This window comes from Mustela lutreola, chromosome 8 (assembly GCF_030435805.1).
Source record: "Mustela lutreola isolate mMusLut2 chromosome 8, mMusLut2.pri, whole genome shotgun sequence".
Lineage (NCBI taxonomy): Eukaryota > Metazoa > Chordata > Mammalia > Carnivora > Mustelidae > Mustela > Mustela lutreola.
Window position 1 is genome coordinate 56,893,401 of NC_081297.1, and position 17,331 is coordinate 56,910,731.

The following is a 17,331-nucleotide window of genomic DNA, read 5'->3' on the forward strand; positions in this document are numbered from 1 at the left end:
CCTGTTTTAAAAAGTTTTCTTTCACCTCAGATCATGGGAACATTTTTTAATGGGTCTTGCTTGTCCACATTCAAGGTCTTTGCCCAGAGCTCCTGCACATGCTGGTACAATGGAGCATATGGGAGTTGGAGTCTGGATACCTGCAAAACATTCCAGCTCCACTCTGTGTGACCTCAGGTAAGTCATCTAACTTCTCAGTGATCCAGTGTTTTTTCCCAGTGAAGTAGGACTGTGATAAAGCATCCCTGAGATAATGTATGTGAAAAACTTTGAAATGGAGAGATAGAGTCAGATAATGGACCTGGTGAGTGAGTCACAGGTCAAGCTAGAGAATGAGTATTCTGTCTTCTGTGCAATGGGGAGCCATAGCAGTTTCTGGAAAAAGGCGGTTCTTCTCCTGATCTTTCCCAAATTTCACTTGTCCATTCTGAATCCACCTAATTTCTTGGACTTTGGACCTCTGTCTACTGCAGTGTCTAGCAGTCTTACTGTGAACTCAAAAAAGAAGGAAACTGTTGGCAAGTAGCTGCAGGAATTGGGGTCCTGGGAAAACCAGGAGAGAGGTTAAGTTCCCAAAAGACAGAAGAAGAGGACCTAGGGTGCCTCTTTATAGGGGCTTCTCATGAGCTCTGTGCTAAGATCTGGAACTGGGAGCCTGAAGGAACCTCCCCTCCCATGGTAGAGTGGCTTCAGTAGTTGCTGGGATTTCTTACATTGGCTTCTGTTGTCCTTTACATGAAGAAAGAGAAGTATACCATTCATAACCGTCTTCCCTAAGTATATAGTGGGCTCCTTGTTGCTCAGCAAGAAAATGCTTCAGATGGCAATGTTGGATAGAAATCTCTGCCCCGCCTCCACTCTCTCCTTCTTTTCGCTCCTCCCTCCTCTCCCATTCTTCTTTACTTCTGAATGGTTAATGGATACATTTGAAAATAACTGACACACTCGATAGCCTCTGGATTGTATACAAAGATCATATTCTTATTGCAGACACCCAAATTAAGAGCGGATTACACAAGACAGGTATTTCTTTCTTCCCTCATGGAAAAACCTGGCATGGTATGGCATCTTCTCTCTATTGATTTGTCAGGGGCCCCAAGTTTTTCAGTCTTCCCCTCTGCTATCCAGCAGTCCAGGATGGCTCTAGCCAGCTGGAATGGGGAAAAGAAGGACAGGGCTCTATCCTGTAAGGGTACAGCACAGATATTTTGCACATCTTGCTTGTGCTCAAGTACATTGGCCAGAATTTAGTCACATTGTCAGACCTAACTGCGAGGGAGGTGGTTCTCATTCTGAGTAGCCATGGATTCAGCTAAAAATCCAATTATGGTGGATAAAGGAGAGAATGTATATTGTGGGAAAGCTGGCAGTCTCTGCCACACAGAGTAAGTCAATTCTTTTGGGGGATCTTTAGCAATAGCTTCTTCCTTTCTAGTCTTTGGTATTTGACAGGTTTAATAATTATACTTCTGAATCTTTAGGTCAGATAATAGGGACATGTCTATGAAGACTCCAGGAATTCTCCTTTTCTTAGGAACCCAGGCCTCTCTTAACAGCAGAGAATTGAGAAGAGTTTGGAGACATTTCTAAGAATCAATCAGCTTTGGTCTTCGGGTTGTTTCCTTTGCAGGATAGAGATACTTACCTTTGTTTTAAAATAGTTTTGTTGAGATATAATTTAGAGTTTACTTACTGAATTTTATGTAACTGTATAACTCAATAATTTTTTTTTACTAAATTTATACAATTTGTGCAACCATCACACAATCCAGTACTGAAAAAATTTTCTTCATCCAAAATGTTCTCTTGTACATGAAATCAGTTCCCACTTTCATGGATTTGTTTTCTGTCTCTATAGATTTACCTTTTCTAGAAATTCTATATAAGTAGAATCCTACAACATGTAGTCTTTTGTGTCTGGCTTTTTTTTCTACTTAGAATAATGTTTTGGGGTTTATCCATGTTGCTGCATAACTCAAGAGTTCATTCTTTTTTATTGCTGAATTGTATTCTATAATATGGATATACCACATTTTCTCCATTCACCAGTGATGGCCGTTTGGAACTAATATAAAGAATGCTACTGTGAAATTCAAACAGCCTTCTTGTGAACACATGCTTTCATTTCTCTTGAGTAGATACCTTGGAGGGGAGCTGCTGTATCATATGATATGTTTAACCTTTTAAGAGACTGCCAAACTGTTTTCCAAAGACACTTTATCATTATACATTCCCATCAGCAATGTGCAATATGTGAGAGTTCTGTTTTCTCCATACCCTCAACAGCCCTTAGCATTGTCAGTTTTTTGGGTTATAGCCACACCGCTATGCATGCAGTAGTATCCCTTTATGGTTTTAATTTGCATTTTCCTAAAAAAAAATTTGTCCTTCCCTGTTATTAATAATACTGAGCACATGAAATGTTATAAAACTTCCTATAAGCATTAGTGGCACCCTATAAATTTTGTTTTCATTTCACTCAACTCAAGATCCTTTCTGATTTCCCATGTGATTTTTTTCCTTTGCCCTAAGGATTATTCAGATGTGTCTTAATTTCCAAATATTTGGGGTGCTTTCAAATTTTTTCTTGTTGAATTCCAATTTAATTCCTCTCTTTTGTATGACTTCAGTCTTTTAAATTTTACTGAGATTTGTTTATGGCCTCATATATTATTTACTCTAGAGAATGTTTCATGTGTGCTTGAAAAGAAAGTTATTCTAGGGACGCCTGGATGGCTCAGTCAGGTAAGCATCTGTTTTCAGCTCAGGTCATGATCTGAGGGTCCTGCAGTTGAACCCCATCTAAGCCTCCTTGCTCACTGGGGAGCCTGCTTCTCTATCTGCCTGATGCTACCCCTGCTTGTGTTCTCTCCCTCTGACCAACAAATAAATAAACTCTTTTTTTTTGTTTGTTTGTTTGTTTTAAGAAAGTTATTCTGGGGGCACCTGGGTGGCTCAGTGGGTTAAGCCGTTGCCTTCGGCTCAGGTCATGATCTCGGGGTCCTGGGATCGAGTCCCACATCGGGCTCTCTGCTCAGTAGGGAGCCTGCTTCCCTCTCTCTCTCTTTCTCTGCCTGCCTCTCTGTCTACTGTGATCTCTCTCTGTCAAATAAATAAATAAAATCTTAAAAAAAAAAGAAAAAGCTATTCTGTTAGTTGAGTGTAGTGTTCTATAGCTATTGGTTAGGTCAAGTTGGTTGATAATGTTCAAGTCTCCTTATCTTGCTAATTTTCTGTTTTATCAATACTCAAGAGAGAAACACTTAAATCTACAGCTATAATTCTTGAGTGGTCTGTTTTTTCTTCCAGTTCTGTTCATTTTTCTTCCTGTTATTTTGGGAGTCAGTTGTTAGGTGCATGTACATTATAAATTTTATCCTTCTAAAGGTATAATGACATTATACAATGTCTCTATCTCTAGTAATATTTGTATTCTTAAAGTTGGTTAATACAGCTATTTAACTTCTCTTACAATTACTATTTGTATGGCAAAACTTTTTTGATCTTCATCTTTTCAATCTGTTTGTGTTTGGGAATCTAAAATATGTCTCTTCTAGGGCCACCTGGCTGGCTCAGTTGGTAGAGTGTGCAACTCTTGATGCCGGAGTAGTGAGCTTAAGCCCCACAATTGGGTGTAGAGCTTACTTAAAAACAAACAAACAAACAAACAAACAAATAAAACGTGTCTCTTACTGGGCACCTGGGTGGCTCAGTGGGTTAAGCCGCTGCCTTCGGCTCAAGTCATAATCCCAGGGTCCTAGGAGTGAGGCCCACATCAGGCTCTCTGCTCAGCAGGGAGCCTGCTTCCCCCTCTCACTCTCTGCCTGTCTCTCTGCCTGCTTGTGATCTCTCTGTCAAATAAATAAATAAAATCTTTAAAAAAAAAACATGTCTCTTATAGACTGTATAGTTAGGTCTTGTTTTTTATACAGTCTCACAATTTCTACCTTTGATTGGAAAGTTTAGTTCACTTACAATAATGTAGTTATTAATGTTGTTTGTTGTGGTTTTTTTTTTTGAGCGAGCAAGAATGCACATGAGTGGGGGAAGGGGCAGAGGGAGAGGGAGCAGACCTTAAGCAGACTCTGCCCTGAGTCCAGTACAGGGTTCAACCCCATGGTCCTGAGATCATGAGTCAGATGCTTAACCGACTGAATCAACCAGGCACCTTAATGTTATTGGATTTGTATTTGTCACTTTGCTATTTATTTTCTTTTCTATTTTGCTATTTCTATTATCATTTAATTTATAATATTTTCTTATTAATTTATTTTCTTGAGGTCTTATATCATTTTTCCTCTGTTCCTCCTTTACTGCCATCTCTTACGTTAAAAAGTTTCTAGTAGACCATTTTAATTCCACTCTTCATTTTTAAGGCTTTTTAAAAAATGTTATTTCCTTAATAATTGGAGCAGTGGTTCTCAACTGTGAGCAATATTCCCCCCCATTCCTGCTAAAGGATATCTGGAAATGTCTGGAGTCATTTGTCACTGTCACAGCCTGGGAAGGCATTCAGAGTTCAGTCAGTTCTCGAATGAGCCGGACTTTAGCTTTCGGTTGGGCTCCCACCGTTCACCATTCTTCCCGTGCATGTGAAGAGCACTCTAGGCAGAGACCTACGTATGAAAAGCTTTTTCCAGCCTTTCAGTGGCTCTTTTGTTTCCAGGACGTCACATCTAAATTTCTGGTGGGTCTTCTGCTTGCCCCAACTGGGTCCATAAACTGAGGCTAGAAGACCTTTGAGTTTTCCCCTCTCTCCATCCTACTGATGAGGGAGCAGAACACAAGCTGAGGGCAAAGCACGAGATGACACTCTATAACCCCCCTTCGCCACTGGGTGGGACACATGTGATATTCCTGCAGGCAACTCACAACCCTCTTAATGTTAATGCCTGACTAGGGGTGCCTGGGTGGCTCAGTGGGTTAAGCCTCTGCCTTTGGCTCAGGTCATGATCCCAGGGTCCTGGGATCGAGCCCCACATCAGGTTCTCTGCTCTGTGTGGAGCCTGCTTCCCTCTCTCTCTGCCTGCCTCTCTGCTTGCTTGTGATCTCTGTCAAATAAATAAATAAAATCTTAAAAAAAAAAAAAAAGTTAATGCCTGACTAGAGGGGAAAACTACCTTAAAAATGGCAAGGCCCCTGGTATCCTGTGAGTGTTTTAACAAGAAAATCCTTTGGAAACCTCCCTTTTCCTTACCTCCCTCAGCTCCCAAGTATATCATCATTTATCTCTCACAGCCCCAGTGCAACAGCTCTTTCTGCTCATGGGTCCTGTCCCTGTGGTTTAATAAAATCACCATTGTGCACCAAGGACATCTCAAGAATCTTTCTTGATGGTTGGCTCCGGACCTCACCCACCAAGACTCACCTACGTTCCAAAACTACATCACAAAGTTTGCTGCTCTTACTGATAAAGCTGTGGTGTGTTCCCATCTTCTGCCTGAAATTAAGCCTGCCCCCTCGGGCACAAAGATGCTAATTTTTCCAAGCAGCTCTGCTCTTCTTGCCTGTTAAACTCCAGTGGGGATAGGGGAATGACCCCAGTCAAGGAGATCACAGTTTCCTGCTGATCTCATTTGAAGAGCTTGCAGTTTTTCATGACTAAATGATTCTCAATTCATTATTTACCTTTGGTTAATTTTCAGAGAACTTAAACCATTGCTTCTGACAGTTCTGTCCAATTTTATACTTGCTTTTGGACAAAAGGATTTGCTGATCTCTTCATCCCATAGTTGGAAGTTCCCTCACTACCTTGGAGTTAAAGTTTGCATCATAAAACCTGGCAGCCAGAACACCTGGGTGGCTGTGGGTCAAGCCTCTGTCTTTGGCTCAGGTCATGATCCCAGGGTTCTGGGATCGAGCCCCACACTGGGCTCTCTGTTCAGCAGGGAGCCTGCTTCCCCCTCTCTCTCTTTGCCTGCCTCTTTGCCTACTTATGATCTCTGTCTGTCAAATAAATAATAAAATTTAAAAAAGAAAATCTTAAAAAAAATAAATTAGATAAACAAATAAATAAATAAAATCAAACCTGGCAACCCTTGGGTAGCCCTTTCACTCCCAAAGGGTAAACAGCACTCTTGAGGGGGAAGGAAGTCTGGGTCCATGTTTCTCCAGAAGGCAGAGAAAACTAAACATAGAAGTTCTTTGAAAACTGTAGGCCGTCTCCTACCAGCAATCAAGTTTTTTTTTTTTTTTTTTTTTTTAGAGGAGGGGAGGGGCAAAGGGAGAGGGAGATAGATAACCTTAAGCAGGGGCTCCATCTCACAACTCTGAGATCAGGACCTGAGCTGAAATCCAGCTGGGACACTTAAGTGACTGAGCCACCCAGGTGCCCTACTCAAGTATTTTTGACCTTTGGTTCAAAAGAACTGATTCTGAGCCCCAGCCAGGGCTCTGATCCATGTGGTGTGTTTTTTTGAGGAGCAGTGTTGTTGGGGTCTGGAGCCAACTTGAGATGTCTTTGGTGCAGAAAGGTGGTTTTATTCAAGCATGGGAACAGGGTAGGAAGAGCTGCAACTGTATCCCCAGATTGTGAGGAGTAGCTGATTATATATTTGGGGGTTGGGAAAGTAAAGATAAGGGAAGTTCCAAAAAGATTTTCATAGGCTAAACAAGACTCACAGGATATTGGAGGCCTTGCTATTGTCAAAACTAAGGTGGTTTCTCCCTCTAGCAAGGCATTAACATGAAGATGGATGTGAGCTTCCTGAAGAACTGTACTCTGACTGATTCAAGTATTTGTCAGTGGGAGGCAGGTTATAAGGACTTTTCATTCTCTCTATATTTCCTTCTGCCTTTGTTTCCTACACCACAGGTAGCCTAAGACTCTCAACGGGCTGGTTTAGTCTCCAGAGAACCAGCTTCCTAAGGTCTGACACTGTGGTAGTTGCTCTCCTTAACGTGCTAGTTTCCTGCATTAGCCTATCTTTCCCACGGGACCACAGAGGGGTGCAGGACGTTAACATACCAAGCGCAAGGTCAGTCTGTGCGTGCAGCTGAGATAAGGCCAAGGTCTGGTCTGGGTCAGCTCTCAGCATTTACTGCGTCTGATACTGAAGCAGCAAAGGATCTTAATTCTGTTTGAAGATCTCTTGGGCAGAGCCTGGGGTGGCAGCTGCCTTTTTCAAGTTCAGACATAGGTGGATCAGGTCCGAAGAGTCTGACAGTTTGCTCCCCAAATTCTCCCCTTTTTAAAGTGATTTCATCAGTTTTGGTGTCTTTGTCAACCTCACCTTGTTCTGCTTGTTATCACTCTGGGGTGTCAGCTGACGTGGGTCCTGGCGATATCCCCTAGCTGCAGTGTCCGAACTGCTTGACATTCCTTGACCCAGGCCCCTGCTTGACATCAGAGACTCCATTTTGCCTTCTGCACTGAACCAAGTCTGAAGAATGCGTCAGTTAGGCAGGCAGCCAAGTTGACACTGTGGATTAATCACCAACATTCCTATCGAGGCAGGTTTAACTCAGCCTCCCACCCAATCTTCTTACTTCTAGTTCACCCTCAGCCTCCTTGCTCCACCCTGCCTCTGTAATTTGCTTCGGGTTCTTCCAGGATTGCCAACTTATTTTAATATTTATTCAAGCCAGGTAGATTTGGAAAGATCCATATGCAGCAGTTACAACCATCTTTGACCTGATAGTTGAGAAACAAAAGCCCAAATTTCCTGGCAGCCCTGAGCATGTGATGTAAAACCAACTGAGCATCTAAAGAAGAGATTTGTGCCCCCGATGGGCGTTGGGCAAGAGAACCCTGAAGTTCTAGTTCTGATCTACCACTGATTGGGTGATATTGGGCAAGTTTCTTAACATCTCTAGGCTCCCTTGGGTTTAGGTTTTTGTTTTTGTTTTTTGTTTTTTTTAATTAGTACAAAGAGAGGGGTAAGTCAATCCCCAGTTGCCTTCCTCCTCTCAGATGAAATGAATCAGGGTATTTTACAAAGCTAACTAGAAATGATCTAGAATGCGTGGTATCATAAAAAGCAAGCTGAAGTCCCTACTCAAAGGAGGAAGTGTCTACCTACAGTGCCAGGCTGAGGTTTAGGAATGAAACTCCAGGGCCTGTAGTCACCCCAGCAGCTCTCAGGCTTACCCCACGCTTTCCCCAGAGGTCTCTTTCCTGCATGTTGTTGAAGAAGGCGTCCATTGCATCCCTTGTACCTGTTTTCAAATGTTATTGATTGAAGCAAATCTGTCTGTAGGGACAGACAGCAAGGGGCCTGTACTGACTTTTCATATCCCCACCTTCACTACTCTGCCAAGTTATGCTATATCACTCTCTTGTACTAGCGTTCTTGGAAGAACCCCTGTGTCCAACTGGAACTAGGAAAAACCTATAGTAAATGAGTAGACCCACTCTATGGTCCCTCTGGGGGCCATATATGGCAGTTTATGCTGAATGCACTGGTAACACTAATTCCAATACAATGTCAAGTCCTGACAAATCCCACAACAGACAGGATTGAGTATGAAGGTCGTAGGTAAGCTTGAAGACTCGACCCAACATTTCCAGTTTCCAATTTCTAGTTTTAGAATTCAATGGCTTCCCTTTTAACACTCCTGCTGGGAGTGAAAAATGGTAGACAACCTTTTCATTCAGTGTAAGCTCAGAGGTCCAATATGATCCAGGGAGCCGGGGTGGGGTAGCCCGAGGATGTGAGACATCCATAGCCAATAATACGTGTTTGGGGGTGGAAGGAACAGACAGGCAATGTCAGGTCAGTTTTCCTTTCATTTGGGGAAGATAAAATGTGAATGACTGAGCTGTTCATAAGTGACAAAGGTACGAGGGAAATGTTTACCACAGACCCATTCTAACCTGCCAGTGGGGGTGTCTTTTTGACCCTCCAGTAGGAAAGAAGGATACCTTAAAGTTAGTGTCGGGTCACCAGCTCTTTCAAAGTAGGAGACTCTTACTGTCCTAGGTTTGAAAGTCTTCAATAAGATAGGAGAAAAAGAAAATAATACCAGGAACAAACATTTGTTGAGCCCTTTCTATGTGCCAGCTGCTGGGGTAAGCATTTACATACATATGTTTACATACATTATCCCCTTTAGACTTAGAAAGATTTATTTCTCCTGTTTTGGAGGAGAGGAAACAGACTCAGAGAGGTTACATAACTTGTTCAGAGTCGTGCAGACAGCAGTCCTGGTCAGAGTCAAGTTTGTCGGAATGGCACTCTGCCCTTTGATGGTGAGCAAAAACAGGGGTCACTGTCCTCTCAGGGCTGGAACACCCCATTGCTCAAGCGGCCACTTCCACCTTTCATGAGGGCTCATGACACCTCCTCTTTGCAGACCGTGTCCCACACGTCACCGTGACTACAGTGAGGATAATTACATCTTACTTCTCAGAGTCATTTAAAGGGTGAAGAGAGATCATGTTAGCAGAGTTGTCTTCAGAGCAGAGCGTCATAAGCTTGGGCTAAACGGTAGTTTTAAACACAACCAGTCATATTCCTGATTCCTTGAGGCCTCTGCTACCTATGTTTATTTCTGTCTCTACTTCTTTTTTTTTTTTTTTTTAAGATTTTATTTATTTATTTGACGAGAGAGACACAGCGAGAGAGGGAACACAAGCAGGGGGTGTGGGAGAAGCAGAAGCAGGTTCCCTGCTGAGCAGGGAGCCTGATGTGAGGCTCGATCCCGGGACCCCAAGATGTTGTCCAGACCCAAAGGCAGATGCTTAAAGACTGAACCACCCAGGTGACCCTCTGTCTCTTCTTTTCTCTAAGCCAATTCCCCATGAAAGTTAAGATATCAGGTTTTTTTTAAGTAAGGGAAAGTGGTAGAGGGGCCGAGGGAGAGAGAGAATCTTAAGCAGGCTCTATACCCACTTCAGAGCTCAATTTCACAAACCTGAGATCATGGCCTCAGCCAAAATCAAGAGTGGGGCACTTAAACTACTGAGCCACCCAGACGCCCACCCTCCCTCCCCATCATTTATTTTAATTGGCCTTTGGAGCAGGCTTTTAAAAGTCCAGTTGTCGGGACGCCTGGGTGGCTCAGTTGGTTAAGCAGCTGCCTTCAGTTCAGGTCATGATCCCAACGTCCTGGGCTCCTTGCTCAGCGGGGAGCCTGCTTCTGCCTCTGCCTGCCATTCTGTCTGCCTGTGCTCGCTCGCTCTCCCTCTCTCTCTCTCTGATAAATAAATAAAATCTTTAAAAAAAAAAAAATGTCCAGTTGTCTGGGAGTGCCTGGCTGGCTCTATTGGTGGAGCATGTGGCTCTTTAACTCTGGGTCGTAAATTCAAACCCCATGCTGAGTATAGAGATTACTTTAAAAAATCCAATTGCTGGGGGGCCTGGTTGGCTCAGTCATTAAGCATCTGCCTTCAGCTCAAGTCATGATCCTAGGGTCCTGGGATCAAGCCCTGCATCGGGTTCCCTGCTCTGCAGGAAGCCTGCTTTCCTTCTCCCACTCCCCTTGCCTGTGTTCCTGCTCTTGCTGTTTCACTCTCTTGAAAATAAATTTTTAAAAATCTTTTTTAAAAAGTCCAATTGTCTAACAGCTCACTGCACTCCTCTCATTCCCATTTAACCAAAATGGCTTGCAAAGGCACAAATGTGACAGGATCTCCATTGCCTCTGTTTCATTCATTTGCTTTTAGAAAAGTTGTTGATGGGAACCTGGGGAGGCAAAGAGTCCTATTTCCATAAGACAGACCTGCAGATCAGATTAGAATCAACCTCACCTTTCAGTCTATACTGGAGATTGAAAACTATTCTAGGCAACATTTCTAGAAGGGAAAAGCATGTCCCAGAATGTCTTCTACACCCAAGCCATTCCCACTAGTCATTCGAGGGTTTCTTCAAGCATCATCTCCTCTGGGAAGCCTTCCCCAGATCCCTCCCCTGTGAGGTGACTCTTCTGTCCATCCCCACAGCTGAATGCTTGCCATGTATTATTGATATGCCTGAAGCTCTTCCTCCATAGACTCTGAGCTCTTTGAGGTCAAGGGCATTGTTTTCATTTCTGCACTTCACCCATAGCACCGTGTCCTGCTCAGAGGAAGTTTTCAGTCATGTTTGTAGGATAAACTTCACATTTAGGTTGCTTTCTGAGGAAAAGGTGCATTTTTCAGGTGTATTTCCCCCTTTCAGCAATGTTTGTGTTGTTTTTGGACAAATTACAAAGTGAGTGCTCGATTATACATATAGTAAACCTTCCTGTGCTGTAGGTCCTGACCTCTCATCTGTTTCTCCCTTTTTAACTTAAGTTTTGCTCATACCTTGACACGAATGAAAAAACAAGCCAAACATACACACAGTTTTATTGTTTTTCCTTATTATATAAGCAATATAGGCTGGTCATAAGACATTATAACACATGAAAAACACAAAAGGAGGAAATGATAATGAACATAATTCTACCACTGAGAGATAACCAGTCTTCATTTTTTTTGGACCACACATGCAGACTTTTCTTTATGTATTTATATCCTTTTTAAATGGGTCATAGTATTTATATGATACTTTTTTCTTTTAATATACATTGAAGTGCTATATATGTTTTATGTCATATTTAGATCATATCACTTTTATTCTGTTAACATGTCACATTTTATTTATTCTTGGCTGGCTGTATTCTCTCCAGTTCTTAGCAATTATCCACAACACTGCAAGGAGGTTAAATATGTAAGTTGTTATTTTATTATTACCTTAAGATAAATTTTTGAGAATAAAAATACTGGTCCATACATAATACCATTCCTATGGGCATACATAATTTATGTGGGTTTTTAAATTTTTTAATGAGCTACCAAATTCCCCTTAGGCCTCAGTGCCTAAGTACCCAGGTAACCTGAGTTCTTGTTAACCTTGGACACCCACATTAAAAATAAACCAAAACAAACAAGATACTTGGTCATCGGAAAGTCATTCTTGTTTTACTTGGCATTTCTTTAACCACTGGGGAGGTTACATTTCTTTTCATATGTTTATTGATGTTTTCCTGATTTGTAAAGTGAGTGTTTTCATCTTCCATTTTTCTATTGAGTAATCTGAACGCCTTGTTTCACAAAGGAGTTAGATTACTACCCAGGAACCCATAGACTCAAAGCCCATTTTGTAAAGATAGGTGTTACGTAAGGTTTTGCAGAAAAGACTTTTCTGGGATTATTTTTGATGCAGGCAGGTTGGGTCCAAGCACCCAGAAGGGATTTCCACTGGACCAGCCTAAGAGGGTCCTTGGCTTCTCCCAGGTTAGAAATCCAATGTGAGCCGAAGAAGTGAAAGCAGAGTTTATTGAATAGCGTGAGTGACAGAGAACAGCAGATAGAGTGTCTGAGAGACTCAGAAAGGAAAGGAGATTGAGTCTTGTCATCACTTGAGGTTAGGGGTTTATATTGGAAAGGGGTCTAGAGCACAAGTTCCTTTAGGAATCCAGGGTAGGGTCCAATCAAAGGCAAGTGTCAAGTGTCAGACAGGTGTTATCTCATGAGTCACTGAAGGCTGGGGGAGGGGTTGATGCCAGCATCAGCCAAGATTTTTTCAAAGCTAATGTCCTGGAACATGCCTGGGATCAAGTTCTTCTTGGTTGGTTGATTGATTGATAAATGTTGTTATCGGGTGTTTGGGGCATAGGACAAAACTCAGAGAATGACGAACTTTCTTGCTTCTGCTTTGAAGTGGGTACACAGATTCTTTGGCTTCTTTGGAGGCTAAGTATAGAACAAGAGTAAATGGGGCCTAGCAGAAAACTGGCAGAGATGGAGTCTTTCTAAAACAGAGTCCCTTCAGCTTCCCCACTTCACTTTGATTATTAAAATTAATGTCTGATTTATTAAAGTTGTAATAAAAGACATTATTCTTTAATAATCTGTTCAACTTATAAACCTTATTTTATCCATACAATTTAGCAGATTTTATCAGTTTTTAAGGGGGAGTTCAATTAATATTCGGTTATGCTATTTAAACTCCCTTGAGAAACTTAGACTTTATTAATAAACTTAATGTATTTAGGGTCACATGGGTGGTTTGGCCAGGTGAGTGTCCAACACTTGATCACAGCTCAGGTCTTAATCTCAGGGTCCTGAGTTCAAACCCTGTATTGGGCTCGACACTGGACATGGGGCCTACTTAAAAATAATAATAATAATAACATATTTAATTTTCTCTTTAAAGTACATCAATTTTGTGACTGACAAACAAACCTTAAATAAGCCTTATAAATCAAATAGAAACAAATAAATATAGCGAAGTCAAATTATCTTAATTTTCTCACATGTTTTAGGTACTTAAAATACTATATAGCTATGGAGTATTCCCAGAGCATTTTAGTTCAGAATAGTAATAACTCAGGGTTTGGTTTATTTGACCATCTTTAGACTTAATTCTAAGTCTCTTCAGACATTTACCCATAAAGGAGTAAATCATTTCCTCCCAAGTAATTTGACATTGTCCTTTTGGGTAGCTGAGGTTGCATATAGACCTGAGACTTCGGTTTGGGTAAAAATGTTTATGCTGGTAGACATTGTCAAATGACAAAACTAACAAGTCCGATGTTCTTTCTTCAAGGGAACACAATCCATGGATTGAGGGAATACAGTGCCTCACAAGAAGTGAAAGTTCTTCATATGACATCTTGGGAAAGAGTGAGAGCTTTAAGAGGATTAAAATTTCAAGCTCCAAAATAGGGCATGGTTGGTTAAGGTTGCATATCTGACCTGATTTAGAAAGATCAAGGAACAAAGAAATAAGTATAGAGTCCAGAGTTGGCCTGGCATTTAGAGATTGGCTGACTGGATACACTGCATTTCTGGTAAAGCAGAGCATTTAAGAGCACGCAAGCAGGTTTTGCTGACGGGGCACCAGGGGTTGGAGCGGCTCCATCTTGGGCCTCCAAGTTTATTTCAACATGTAAGATGTGTTTTCTCACAATGATGGGAGACAAGTACTACTAGAAGTCTCTTTCCATATCTCTATGCCAGTTAAGGGGATCTTGTACAATCCACTAACCCTGCATTTGAGGGTGTGATACCTAATTTTCACATCTGACTTAATTCTGCCACCCCACCCACATTGATTCACCAACTGAGTGGACCCAATAGATTATTGCCAGTTATATTCTAAGCTGTATTATTTTCATATTTTCCCTATACGTAGTGCTACAGTTCTTACAGATATTCAAATGACATCTGTTTGGATTCTGTTAACTTGACCTCTGCCTTACTCAAGGGTAACAATTCCAAAGTCATTCTTGTAACAAGAGAACAACAAATTAGTGTTGCAAGGCAGATAAAACAAGGCAAGTAAAAAGCTTTAAAGTTAGTGGACTAAATAATCATGAGCAACTACACAGGTTTAACTCAACCAGTGTCCTTTCTCCTTCTTTTCCTCTCCCTTGGGCAAATCACCACAATCACATTTTATCACTTGATTTACAAAGGTTGAATCCCCAGTTGCTGCATCAGGAAGCTATTAGCTCTAAGTGGGGTGATTTCTCAGAAAGTTAGAAATAGTGTCACTCTGGATGTGAGATGAGTCATTTCAGATGCAACCCTTCCCAAGAGATGGTTTGCTAATGTCATGCTGAGTAGTCATGAGAACCTCCTGAGTTTCTGTGGGGCAAGATAGGTCACCAGAAAAGCCTGGACTGTGCTATGTGCACGTGACATGCATTCCACTTGGCACACTGCCACAAGTGTGAATATGGTAGGACTCTGACAGAGGGGTGGTGGGTGGAGCCTCAGAGAAGCCAGAGAGGAAAGCCCGGCCAGATGGTCTGCGGCCCTGTGCAGGAGAGCGGCTATTCTGGACCTGAGGACCCCTGCCAAGCCCCAGGACACCATACTTCTAGAGTGGATAGAAGGCAGTTCACTCATGGCACTAACTGATTGGAAATATTCTTTAAAAGCATCTCATTTCTTGGCTGGCAATGTGTCCTCACCACACAATACCTTGATCTGTGATCCAGATGTTCTCCATCTCACCCAGTTAGTCTTCCCTTTTGTCTCACAAGACCTCATAGTTAGCATCCTATGAAAATGTTCTAGATAGGTTTTACACTCAGGAGTAGCTTCCCTGTAAACTGGGCTCTTGGTTTGTACATCAGCCTCTTCCCAGAGTTGATCTTCTGGGATAATGGTTAAAACTGGATATAAGGACTTGCAATGCTGAAATACAGAATTGGCTGAGCATTACTTTACCATAATGGCCCATGACAGTCCCCGTCTCGCAAGTCCCCTAGTGGATGCCTGAAACTGGATGGTGTCAAACTTTACGTCTACTGTTTTTTCCTATACATACATACCTGTGATAAAGTTTAACTTATGAATTAGGCACAGTAAGAGATTAGCAATAATACCATAATAAAATAGAACAATTATATCAATATGCTGTAGTAAAAGCTGTATCAATGTGGTCCCTCTCTTCAAAGTAACTTACTGTGCTGTACTCACCCTTCCTGTGATGACATGAGATGATAAAGTGCCTACATGATGTGAAGTGAGGGGAATGACGTAGGCACTGTGACGTAGTGCTAGGCTACCCTGACCTGATGATGCTCAGAAGGAAGACCACCTGCTTTCAGACAGAGGTTGACCAGGGTAACTGAATCCACGGAAAGTGATGGGCGCCTGGGTGGCTCAGTCGGTTAAGTGTCTGCCTTTGGCTCAGGTCATGGTCCTGCTGTCCTGGGATCCAGCCCTGCGTCGGGTTTTCTGCTCAGCAGAGGAGTCTGCTTCTCTTTCTTCCTCTGCCTCTTCCCTTGCGTGAGCTCTCTCTCTCTTTCTCTCATTCATTCTCTTTCTCTCGAATAAATAAATAAAATCTTTAAAAAAAGAAAGAAAGAAGGAAACCACAGTAAGTGAAGCCATGGATAAGAGGGGCTACTGTAATGGGGTTCCCTCTGAGGCAAGAGCCCGGTTGACCTGCTGACTTATCTTTTCCTCTACTTTGACTATGAATGTAGCAAATATAAATTAGTTTTGATAGAAGTGGAAAGAAAAATTCAGAGAGGTTAGAAGCTGGGTGGTTGTGCGGCCCATTGGAGCACCATCACATCAGGAACTGGGGAGCCTTGTTGAGGCTTGGGGAATGACTGGTTTCTACCAATAGCAGAGGCAAAAGGGAAGATAAGGAGCGTTTAAAATTGCATGTTCTTCCCAGCAGAACATGCTCTCTGAGGGGCAGTCCATTGTCACGGTGAAGCTCACGATCCCGGGAGCCAGCTTTTCTAGGACTGAATGCTGGCTCTACCATTAACCACCTATGTGAGCTTAGGCACAGAACTTAGCTTTTCTGTGATTGGTTTTATTGACTGGGAAGGTCAAATGAGATAATGTACACAAAATACTTAAAGCTGTGTCTGACATTGGCTAAGATACACTACTACCATCTAAAGCTAATTGTGGAATGCCTTACTTCTCATGACGTAGATGGGAAAGAAAACCTACCAGCCACTTGGGAAGAAGCCAGACTAAAGAATGGAAAAAGGGTCACCTGATTCTCATGTCTATAATCTTTTTTGAGTAGTAAAGGGCGTCACCTTTTTTTTAGTCCATTCAGACAGGGTTTATTTCAAATGATCAGGAAATGCTTACATAGCTCCTATCAGGTGCGGAATACTGGTCTATGTGGGTTACAAATATGAACTCATTTAATCTTCTCTGACAACCCTCGCTGTTATTAACATGCCCATTCTACAGATGAGGAACCCCAGCAGTCAGGCTCTGGAGACCTGTGCTACACTGTCATGGAATGCTGTAGAATGTTGTGGGATGCTGCCCATGTCCCCCTTCAGACAGGACTGTGACTGCCAAGCAAGTGACCTACATAGGCTGGAACCCAGCAACAACCAACGGTGCGGGCCAAACATTCGCTCACCTGCTTGGCTGGTTTAATTTTTCCTCTCATCAGATGGGCATTAGAGAAGTGATGGATTCCTTGCCCAAATTGGGTTTAAAGTGCACAGAAACTGATTTTCTTCTTCGGATTAGAAAGCTGGGAGAGGGGCACCTGGGTGACTCAGTGGGTAAAGCCTCTGCCTTCTGCTCAGGTCATCATCTCAGGGTCCTGGGATCGAGCCCCGCATTTGGCTTTCTGCTCAGCAAGGAGTGTGCTTCCCCCTCTCTCTCTGCCTGCCTCTCTGCCTACTTGTGTTCTCTCTCTGTGTTAAATAAATAAATAAAATCTTTTAAAAAATATTTTAAAAAAATAATTTTTTTAAAAAGAAAGATGGGAGAAAGAAAACATGGGGACCATCAGGTCACTGCTCTGCCCCACTTCTCAGCTGAAATCACACCGTGGTGTAGGTCACTCTTAGTTACATTGGCCAAATTATAAACATTGACTGCACCTGACATTTTTTTTTTTTTCTGGTAGCAAACGTAGA

The 17,331-nt window shown here is 42.2% G+C and overlaps 1 long non-coding RNA gene across 1 annotated transcript in view; it reads left to right on the forward strand.

The window, feature by feature from the left end:
- LOC131838582 (uncharacterized) overlaps window positions 1-17,331 on the forward strand; it is a 31,443-nt gene that overhangs the window by 678 nt on the left and 13,434 nt on the right. The window contains exons 3-4 of the long non-coding RNA XR_009356655.1: window positions 76-177; window positions 16,646-16,800. This is a non-coding gene — a long non-coding RNA (uncharacterized LOC131838582). The remainder of the gene's footprint in view (window positions 1-75; window positions 178-16,645; window positions 16,801-17,331) is intronic.